Genomic DNA, 10,435 nt, shown 5'->3' on the forward strand with positions numbered 1-10,435 from the left:
CTTCGTTAGCATTTTCTTTATGTTTTGCAATCATTTCATGACTATTGCCCTTATCAACATATCATCTATATATAGACACACAATCACATAGGCATTTGGTGTATTTTTCACGTATACACACTTGTCACATTCGTTTATTTTGAATCCGTTTAACAACATTGTTTTGTCGAATTTTGGTCCCATTTCTTAGGAGCTTATTCCAAGCCATACAAGAACTTAACAAGTTTACAAACCTCATGGCTTTGACTTGGAAACACTTGCTACATATATGTCTCATCTTCTAACTCAACATTTAGGAATGTCATTTTTTAATCATTATATTCAAGGATATCGGTACCACGGCTAATTAAAGACACCGTTTGTGCTTCTATAAATAATTTCATATTCCAATAATTGGATAAACAATAATTAGGACAATGATATGATCCAGGAGTCGAGCCCGACGAAGGCAAGTGTGAGACGAGACCAGTTGATAGTCGATGGCGGACCAATGACGCGATCAAGGGCAAAGCAAGTAAATCAAACGATGGGATTGCTCGTTCAAGAAACTATTGATGGAACCATGTTCGGGACTCAAAATGGGAAAAGTTTCGTGTTCGGGTCGAAGGTCGAAACAAAATGGATCAATGCGTTACAAGCAGCCGAAGACGAGAGTGGGCAATGTAACTATGCGGCCGCACAACATGATACCGAGAATCAAATGGCCAAAATTCTATTACCATGCGGCCACACGTGTTTTAACCATGCGACCGCATGGTTCATTTCTGGGTGCGATTTTCCTTTTTTCCGCGTTTTTCCTTATTTTACTAGAATTTCATTCTTAATCAAACTCCTACCATATTGGACGAATATTTTAGGAATTTTGTTAGATTATTAGAATTATATTTCCTTTTTGACTCCTATTCAAAGAATAGTATAAATAAGAGACTTTTTTTTCATTGTAAAAACCTTTGAACTTTTGACTTTGAATTAATATTATAGAGAGAAAACTTTATTCTTTCAATCTATTGTTCTTCTTGAACAATCTTGGAACTTATCAAGATTCAACTTCTTGTGGCGTTCTATCAATCGGATTGTGGGTTCTTTCAATTGTAATCAAGGGGTTTTAGGTTCTTCGCTAATCTAGGGTTTCTTGGTTCAATTCTTCGGGTTCAAGATCCAAAACCAGGTTAGTATTGGCGTTCTTGGGTTCCGCATCAATCTCGTGTTGGGTTTCATAGTTTCCATTGCTACGGGGTTCGCATCAGTTGGTATCAGAGCTTTGGCTCCAATTTAATCAAGTTATATCCTTTGTTTTCTAATTTTTTTTTTCAATTCCTTGTGTTCTGGTGTCCAGAAGGTTTTCTTGATTCTTGATCCAAAAGTTTAATCAAAAATCTTCAAATTCCATTTCTGGGTTCAATTTTCGCCCAAATCAGTTTTCGTTTTCTTTGTTGGTTTTGTTATTGATTTTCGGATCTAAAAAAAATTTACTATTCATCCGTACAATAAAAAAAACTTGTTGAATATTATTGATCCGTCAAATACCAACTTTTATTATTCTTTATCGCTTCTAAATTACTTGGACACATTAAATCATTCCATTTCCTCAATTCGAGTCAAGCTTTAAAAGTTTTCTTTGAATCCTTTGTTACAATTATTGAGTCACATCCAATTTGGGGAATTCTACACGAATTGATTGATTGATTGAGTTCATTGATTGTTCCTAGAAGCAATTGTTGAAAGAACTGAGTGGTAAAAGGCAGAGAGGTGAGCTTAATAGAGGGTAAAAGCGTTGTGTGTGTTCCGAGTAACTTTTGGTGAGGTAGTAAAATAAAATTTTAGTGTTAGGATGTCAGAAAGGGCAGAATCAAACTCAAGCCGACAAGGCAATAATAGCAATGCAACGGAGGATTTAGTGCAAAGGTTTGAGAGGGTGTTTGGAGATGTGAGAGATAGGTTGGAGAAGCAGGAGGCTTGGATGAATAGATTAGATACATCGGTGGCTAATCTTAGTCGGGGACATCGAATGGATGTATCCAATGCCAGAGGATCGGATAGATGGGAGCCTAGGAGGGAAAGGCGAGAGGAGTATGGATATGGGAGTGACATGGGCGAAGATGAATTTCATAGTGTTGAGATGGGAAGGATGAGGAATAGAGGTGATAGGTTCGACAGACGGGGTCGGAATGATCGCGGGGAGGAGTTGGATGGAAACTTGGGAAATAAAAAAATGACAGTTCCTTCATTCAAAGGAAGTAGTGATCCCGAGGCATACCTGAAGTGGAAAAGAAAGGTTGAAATGATCTTCGAGTGTTATAACTATTCGGAGGAGAAAAAGGTGAAGTTAGCAATTTTGGAGTTCAGTGACTATACAATTTCATGGTGGGATCAAAAGATTAGTTCACAATGTAGGAGTGGGGGAAGACCAATCAGCACTTGGGAGGAATTGAAGTCATTGATGAGAAAGAGGTTTGTTCCTAGCCACTATTACCGAGAGATCCATCAAAAACTGCAAGGTCTATATCAAGGGTCAAAAAGTGTAGAGGACTATCATAAGGAGATGGAAATACTCATGATTAGGGCCAACGTGGTGGAAGATCGGGAGGCTACCAAGGCACGATTCTTGAATGGGTCGAATAGGAAAATTGCCAATGTAATGGAGTTGCAACATTATGTGGAGTTGGAAGACATGTTGCATGTGGCTATGAAGGTGGAGAGACAGCTGAAGAGGAAAGGGGCAGCTAGGCAGCCATTAGGAACTTCAAGTGTTAATCCATCTTGGAAGCCAGGGTGGAACAACAACAATAAAGATGATAAAGCAGTACCTAAAGGTAGGAATGAGTGGCAGAAAGGGAAAGAAGAAAGTGCTAACAAAACAGCACCCAAAACAGATTCACAACCATCAAGGAATCGAGACATCAAGTGTTTCAAATGCTTGGGGTCAGAGCACATTGCTTCTCAATGCCCAAATAAACGGGTAATGATTTTGTTGGATAATGGAAAGGTGGTGAGTGAAAGTGAAGGAGAGTTTGAGGATATGCCTGCATTGGAGGACGTTGAAGAAGAAGAAAAATTGGAGTTTACTGTTGGGGAATTGTTGGTGTCAAGGAGAGCTCTTAACACTCAAGTCAAGGTAGATGATTCGAAGCAGCAGAGAGAAAATATATTCTGCACACGTTGTTACATCAACGATAAGGTATGTAGTATGATTATTGATGGTGGGAGTTGCACGAATGTAGCTAGTACAACTTTAGTTGAGAAATTAGGACTAGCATTGTTAAGACACCCTAGGCCTTATAAGTTGCAATGGTTGAATGAAAGTGGGGAAGTTAGGGTGAATAAAAGAGTTTTAATTAATTTCTCAATTGGGAGTTATAGTGACAAAGTAGTATGTGATGTGGTGCCTATGCATGTGGGTCATATATTGTTAGGAAGACCATGGCAATATGATAGAATCGTCACACATGATGGTTATAAGAATCGTTATAGCTTTGTCAAGGATGGAAAGACTATTACTCTTGCACCATTAACACCGGCACAAGTGTATGGAGATCAAATCAAGCTGAAAGGTGAGGAAGACGAGAGAATAAGAAAGTCGGGAAAAAGGAGAGGCAATAGTGAAACCATCAATAAGAGAGAAAATAGTGAGGTGGCTGAGAGTGGAGAAAAGAGAGAGAAACCACATGAGCAGAGAGAAAATGAGTCAGTTGAGAGGAGAGAAAAAGAGTCAGCTGAGCGGAGAGAAAAGCCAAAAGTCAACTTCTATGCAAAAGAGAGTGAGTTGAAAAGGGCTATGAGCGATAATAGGCAAACGATATTGTTAGTGTACAAGGAGTCCCTCCTCAATTTTGAAGATTCTAACACATCCCTCCCTAGTTTGGTTAAGTCTTTATTGCAGGAGTTCGACGATGTGTTTCCTGAGATGATGTCAAGTGGATTGCCACCAATCAGAGGCATCGAGCACCAGATTGACTTTGTACCCGGAGCTGTCATACCGAATCGACCAGCTTACCGAAGCAATCCCGAGGAGACGAAGGAGCTTCAAAAGTAAGTGGAGGAGTTGATGAGCAAAGGTTATGTCAGGGAGAGCATGAGTCCATGTGTTGTACCTATTTTGCTGGTGCCTAAGAAGGACGGGATTTGGAGAATGTGCGTGGATTGCCGAGCTATCAACAATATCACGGTAAAGTATCGTCACCCAATACCTAGGCTAGATGATATGCCTGATGAGTTGCATGGTGCTTGCATTTTTAGTAAGATTGATCTTAAAAGTGGGTATCATCAAATTCGTATGCAGGAGGGTGATGAATGGAAAACGGCGTTTAAGACTAAGTATGGATTGTATGAATGGTTAGTTATGCCATTTGGACTCACTAATGCACCGAGCACTTTTATGCGTTTAATGAACCATGTTTTGCGTGCTTTTATTGGAAAATTTGTTGTAGTTTATTTTGATGACATCTTAATCTATAGCAAAAACCTAGATGAGCATTTAGAACATTTAAATTATGTGCTTGTTGTGTTGCGAAAGGAACAATTGTATGCTAATTTCAAAAAGTGCACGTTCTGCATGGATAGAGTTGTTTTCCTAGGATTTGTGGTTAGTGCTAACCGGGTGGAAGTCGATGAAGAAAAGATAAACACTATAAAGGAATGGCCAACACCTAAGACTATAACTGAAGTTAGGAGTTTTCAAGGATTGGCTAGTTTTTATAGGCGATTTGTAAGAGATTTTAGCACCATCACCACACCGTTGACTGAAATAGTAAAGAAGAGTGTAGGTTTTCATTGGGGAGAATCTCAAGAAATTGCATTTAACACCATTAAGGATAAGCTATGTAAAGCACCTATTTTGGCATTACCAAATTTTGATAAAACATTCGAAGTTGAGTGTGATGCATCAGGAATAGGTATAGGAGCAATGTTAATGCAAGAAAGGAGACATATTGCTTACTTTAGCGAAAAGTTGAGTGGGGCAGCATTGAATTATCCGACCTATGACAAGGAGCTGTATTCACTTGTTCGAGCATTGGAGATTTGGCAGCACTACTTATAGCCAAAGGAATTCGTGATACACACCGATCATGAATCTTTAAAGTATTTACGAGGTCAAGGTAAGTTGAACAAAAGACATGCGAGTGTGTGGAGTTTATCGAGACATTTCCCTACGTCATCAAGTACAAACAAGGTAACGAAAATATAGGTGCTGATGCGTTGTCTCGAAGGTACATGCTTTTAAATTCATTAAGTACTAAATTACTTGGTTTCGAGCATATTAAGGGCATGTATGAATCTGATTATGATTTTTCTAGTATTTATGCTTCATGTGACAAAGGTGCATTTGATAAATTCTATAAGCATGAAGGATATTTGTTTAAGGAAGATAAGTTGTGCATTCCTAATTGTTCTTTGAGTGAATTATTGGTAAGGGAAGCACATGGGGGTGGTTTAATGGGACACTTCGGGGTTCAAAAGATTTTGACATGTTAGGGGAACATTTTTATTGGCCTAAAATGCGACATGACGTAGAACAAATATGTGAAAAGTGTATAACTTGTAAAAAGGCTAAGTCTAAGGTTCAACCCCATGGTTTGTATACTCCTTTGCCTGTACCTAGTGAACTTTGGATAGACATATCTATGGACTTTGTGTTAGGTTTGCCTAGGACAAAAAGGGGTTGGGATTCAATATTTGTAGTGGTCGATAGGTTTAGTAAGATGGCGCACTTCATACCATGTCATAAAACTGACGATGCTACTAATATTGCAGACTTATTCTTTAGAAAAATAGTACGTTTACATGGAGTACCTAAAAGTATAGTGTCTGATAGGGACGTGAAGTTTTTGAGCCATTTTTGGCGTGTTCTGTGGAGTAAGTTAGGAAATAAGTTATTATTTTGTACAACTTGTCACCCACAAACAGATGGGCAAATTGAGGTAGTTAATCGAACTATGACTCAACTACTTAGGATAGTAATCAATAAAAATCTGAAATCATGGAAAGAGTGTTTACCGTTTATAGAGTTTGCATATAATCGAGCTACACATTCTACTACTTCATTTTCTTCTTTTGAAATTGTTTATGGTTTTAATCCACTAACACCTATGGATTCAATGCATTTGCCTGTGCATGAACGAGGTAGCTTGGATGGGAAACGAAAAGCCGAGATGGTGAAAACACTCCATGAAAAGGTCAGGATGCAGATCGAAGAGAAAGGAAAGCTGATTGCATCAAAAGCAAATAAAGGAAGAAGACGCGTTACATTTGAGTCTGGAGATTGAGTCTGGGTGCATTTCAGAAAAAGAGCATTTTCCAGAACAAAGGAAGTCAAAATTGCAACCACGAGGCAATGGACCATTTCAAATCATCGAGAGGATCAATGACAATGCATACAAAGTGGATTTACCTGGTGAGTATAATGTTTCAGCTACTTTTAACGTATCTGATCTCTCTCTGTTTGATATAGGTTCAGATTCGATGACGAATCCTTTTGAAGAGGGAGGGGATGATATGATCCAGGAGTCGAGCCCGACGAAGGCAAGTGCGAGACGAGACCCGTTGATAGTCGATGGTGGACCAATGACGCAATCAAGGTCAAAGCAAGTGAAACAAGCGATGGGATTGCTCGTTCAAGAAACTATTGATGGAACCATGTTCGGGACTCAAAATGGGACAAGTTTCATGTTTGGGTCGAAGGTCGAAACAAAATGGATTAATGCGTTACAAGCAGCCGAAGACGAGAGTGAGCAGTGTAACCATGCGGCCGCACGTGTTTTAACCATGCGACCGCATGGTTCATTTCTGGGTGCGATTTTCCTTTTTTCCACGTTTTTTCTTATTTTACTAGAATTTCATTCTTAATCAAACTCCTACCATATTGGACGAATATTTTAGGAATTTGTTAGATTATTAGAATTATATTTCCTTTTTGACTCCTATTCGAAGAATAGTATAAATAGGAGAATATTTTTCCATTGTAAAAACCTTTGAACTTTTGACTTTGAATTAATATTATAGAGAGAGAAATTTATTCTTTCAATCTATTGTTCTTCTTGAACAATCTTGGAACTTATCAAGATTCAACTTCTTGTGGCGTTCTATCAATCGGATTGTGGGTTCTTTCAATTGTAATTAAGGGTTTTAGGTTCTTCGCTAATCTAGGGTTTCTTGGTTCAATTTTTCAGGTTCAAGATCCAAAACCGGGTTAGTATTGACGTCCTTGGGTTCCGCATCAATCTAGTTGTGGGTTTCATAGTTTCCATTGCTACGAGGTTCGCATCAGACAAAGCACATTTTGCCACAATCTTATGCAAATATAGTTTAGCATAAGTCATCTCATTTAATTTCATCAAATTAATAGCGCTCAACAATTTATCATGTAATTTTCCATATTCCTTTGAAGGAATAATCATTAACCAAAGTAAATGAATAGCAACTTATATTTCAAACATTTATACATTTATTGTATAGATTTATTCCATCCATAAGAATGTCGTTGTTCTGTGCCATAGCCATATTTGCAATCTTATTATCACAACAAGAGTTGGCATATCCACAGTTAAATTAACAATGGCCGACACCAGCATCATGCAATTTCACAACTAAGTTGTATATTTTCAAATAAAATGAAATTGACATCACTCTAATGAATTGCATTCATGCAATCATTGATACCACACATTTTTCCATGAGTTAGAACGACAAAAAGGATATTCTTCCTTACCAAAACTCAAATTATTATGCAAAATTAATTCAGACATGCCCAAGTACGGACTTGACATTAAACTATTTCATGCCAAGCAAAATTGAATGGACGCAATCACGTAAATAAAACTACCAAAAGTCACATGCTTTTTAAAGTCTATAAACTTTTGCTGTAAAGATCGGATTCCATAATTATACACATTCGGATCACACCTTTCAAGAGTAAATTAATTGTCTTTAATTTTATCACAAGTGTGAGCATTTATTAGTGTTGTATAGATGACAGAACATAACATTCAGATTTCTGTGACCGACCAAAACGGTTGTTTTAAAAAAAAAATCAAAGACACTCATTGGCAGTCGTCAATAATATATACAAATCTTATCTGCATTTCCTCCATTGGTGGCACGAGTTGATCAGGAAATATTGAACAAATAACATATAAACATCATAATAATGGGTAAACAAAATTTGAGGCATTTTTAGGTAATGATGTAGTCCTGACAACAAAAGATGTCATCATACTGTTTCAGAGATATAGCCAGATTATAGCAACCGATGCCGTGTACCATGTAATTTTCATAGATTTTGCAAATATAGATCAAACATAAATTCACATGAACATAAGATTAATTATATATATACTTCTAATCCCAGATATGTTTATCCATAAAGCAATAAATTTATTATAACAAAATTAAACTATCGACAGATTTATTTCCAAACTAACTGTAGTCGTTCCTTAAAGTGGTCTTATAGGCCTCCATCAGTAACACTAAAAATAGATCACGGAGAAGAGAGCTTACTAATTTTTCAGAATCAGATTTCAACAAGAATTAGAACATAAAATACACTGAACAGATTGATTTAAAACACCAAACAACCACCGGCAATTTGTCTTAAGAATGTTGGATCCGGCTTATTTGTGAGTGGTCAAGAGATTGTTTGTGAGTGCAAATTTTAACCCGTAGGAACGTAGTTAAACCACAATTTTATGAAGTGGAAGTGTAGTACAAAACCACAAAACCAAGATGAAATAAGGAGTAGAAAAGAAAATTCGAGGCGAGTACAACTATTTCCTTAAGACAAATTGCCCTGCTACGGTACTCACGATTGAATGACAAATGTCTCCTAAGATACAAATGTCTCCTAAGATACAACGGATACACACTTGTGGTAGCAGCACTTCAAACTACAAGAACGGCGAAACTTAAACGAAATTTTCCCTCTATAAAGGAATGTTGTGAGAATGAGAGAAAGATGAATTGCAAGAGAAGAATGGATGCTCAATGCAATGGTGTACTCAAAACTAAGTCCAATGGGTCCTATTTATAGATGTAGAAAGGGTGCAAATGAAGTAGTGTGGTCCAAAACATGCATCCTTTCAAAAAGTTGCAACACTTGGCTAAAATCTGCATACTTTCGAAAGGTTGCAACACTTCATTTCTTCCAATTTTTGACCATAATTTCTCATTCATCCGGAATTGGTTTCGAGATTCCAAATATACCACAACGACCTACTCGACGAGTAAAATAAGTTAGTCTATTTACTTTTGTAATTTATCCATCGGATCAAATCCGAATATTTGGTCGAAGTTAACACGAAGTCACACTTTTTCATACTTAACCAATTTTTTTCAGTTAATTTTTGAACCAGTTCCAACAATATCTGCCTGATATTTCTAATTGCGTTCAATGCAATATTTTGCCATATCCTTAAAAAGACCCAGTTCCTGCAATAGTCTCGTCATGTGATTATAGTAATCTGTAACAGTCAAATCACCTTACCTACTCTTCTTCAGTTCTAACTTCAACTCAAATAATTGTGCCGAATTTCCCAAGTCTAACTATATCTCACACACTGTATCCCAAATATTCTTTGTTGTTCTATAAGATATTATGGATAGCCCCAAGAATGAGGGCAGTCACATCCATAGTTGGCTTTGATACCGTGCTAAAATGATTGGAAAACAGAACTATTTTTATTCATCTAAGAATTCTGTATTTATATAAAATGAGTACACGTTCGATTCCGATAACCAGGAACTGAAAGATAGAAAAATCAGGAGACAACTAAGAATCAAAATAGGACGCTTACATTTGAAATGAACAGGCAGCTATAAACTAGAATATAAGTATTATCTAATGCATATAATTTATTCATATCTTAACTCAATAAACTTCGGTCGTTCAATAGAATTCATAGTGAAGACACGTATACCAGTATACGACAAGGTTTCCTTGGTGCACTTAAGAATATTTGTTCAGGATTGTGCTTATCCTTTAGTCCATGACCCTAGAAAATTCCTAATATTTAGAATCTAGGTATGGGAAAAACTATGATATTACTTTCTTATTCCAAAAAAAAAGAGCCTTCTTTTTGTCATATCTCAGTTGGCATATTTTGACAACTAGTAGGGATATGAAATGGAGAAAATCTTGATCTGTTTGGCTGTCATTCAAATACTGTCGGATAGAAGGTTTATATGGCAAAAAACAAGACTTCAATTTGTGGACTATACCTTCACAATTGAATCTACTCACTCCTTTGAAGTTCCAGAAGGATCCATTTACCAGGTTTATTCACTTGTAAGTATGCAAGATAGATTGACGTGTGTTGTAAATTAAAAGTGTGAAGTATGTATATGGATAACAAAGAAGAATGGACTAAAGTTCGTGAGATCAAAGATATTTGTCGAAGGATAATTATGCAGGGTCATAATCTCCTTGACATTAGCCAGTTTGTGT

The sequence above is a fragment of the Olea europaea genome, chromosome 15 (genome assembly GCF_002742605.1).
Source record: "Olea europaea var. sylvestris chromosome 15, O_europaea_v1, whole genome shotgun sequence".
NCBI lineage: Eukaryota > Viridiplantae > Streptophyta > Magnoliopsida > Lamiales > Oleaceae > Olea > Olea europaea.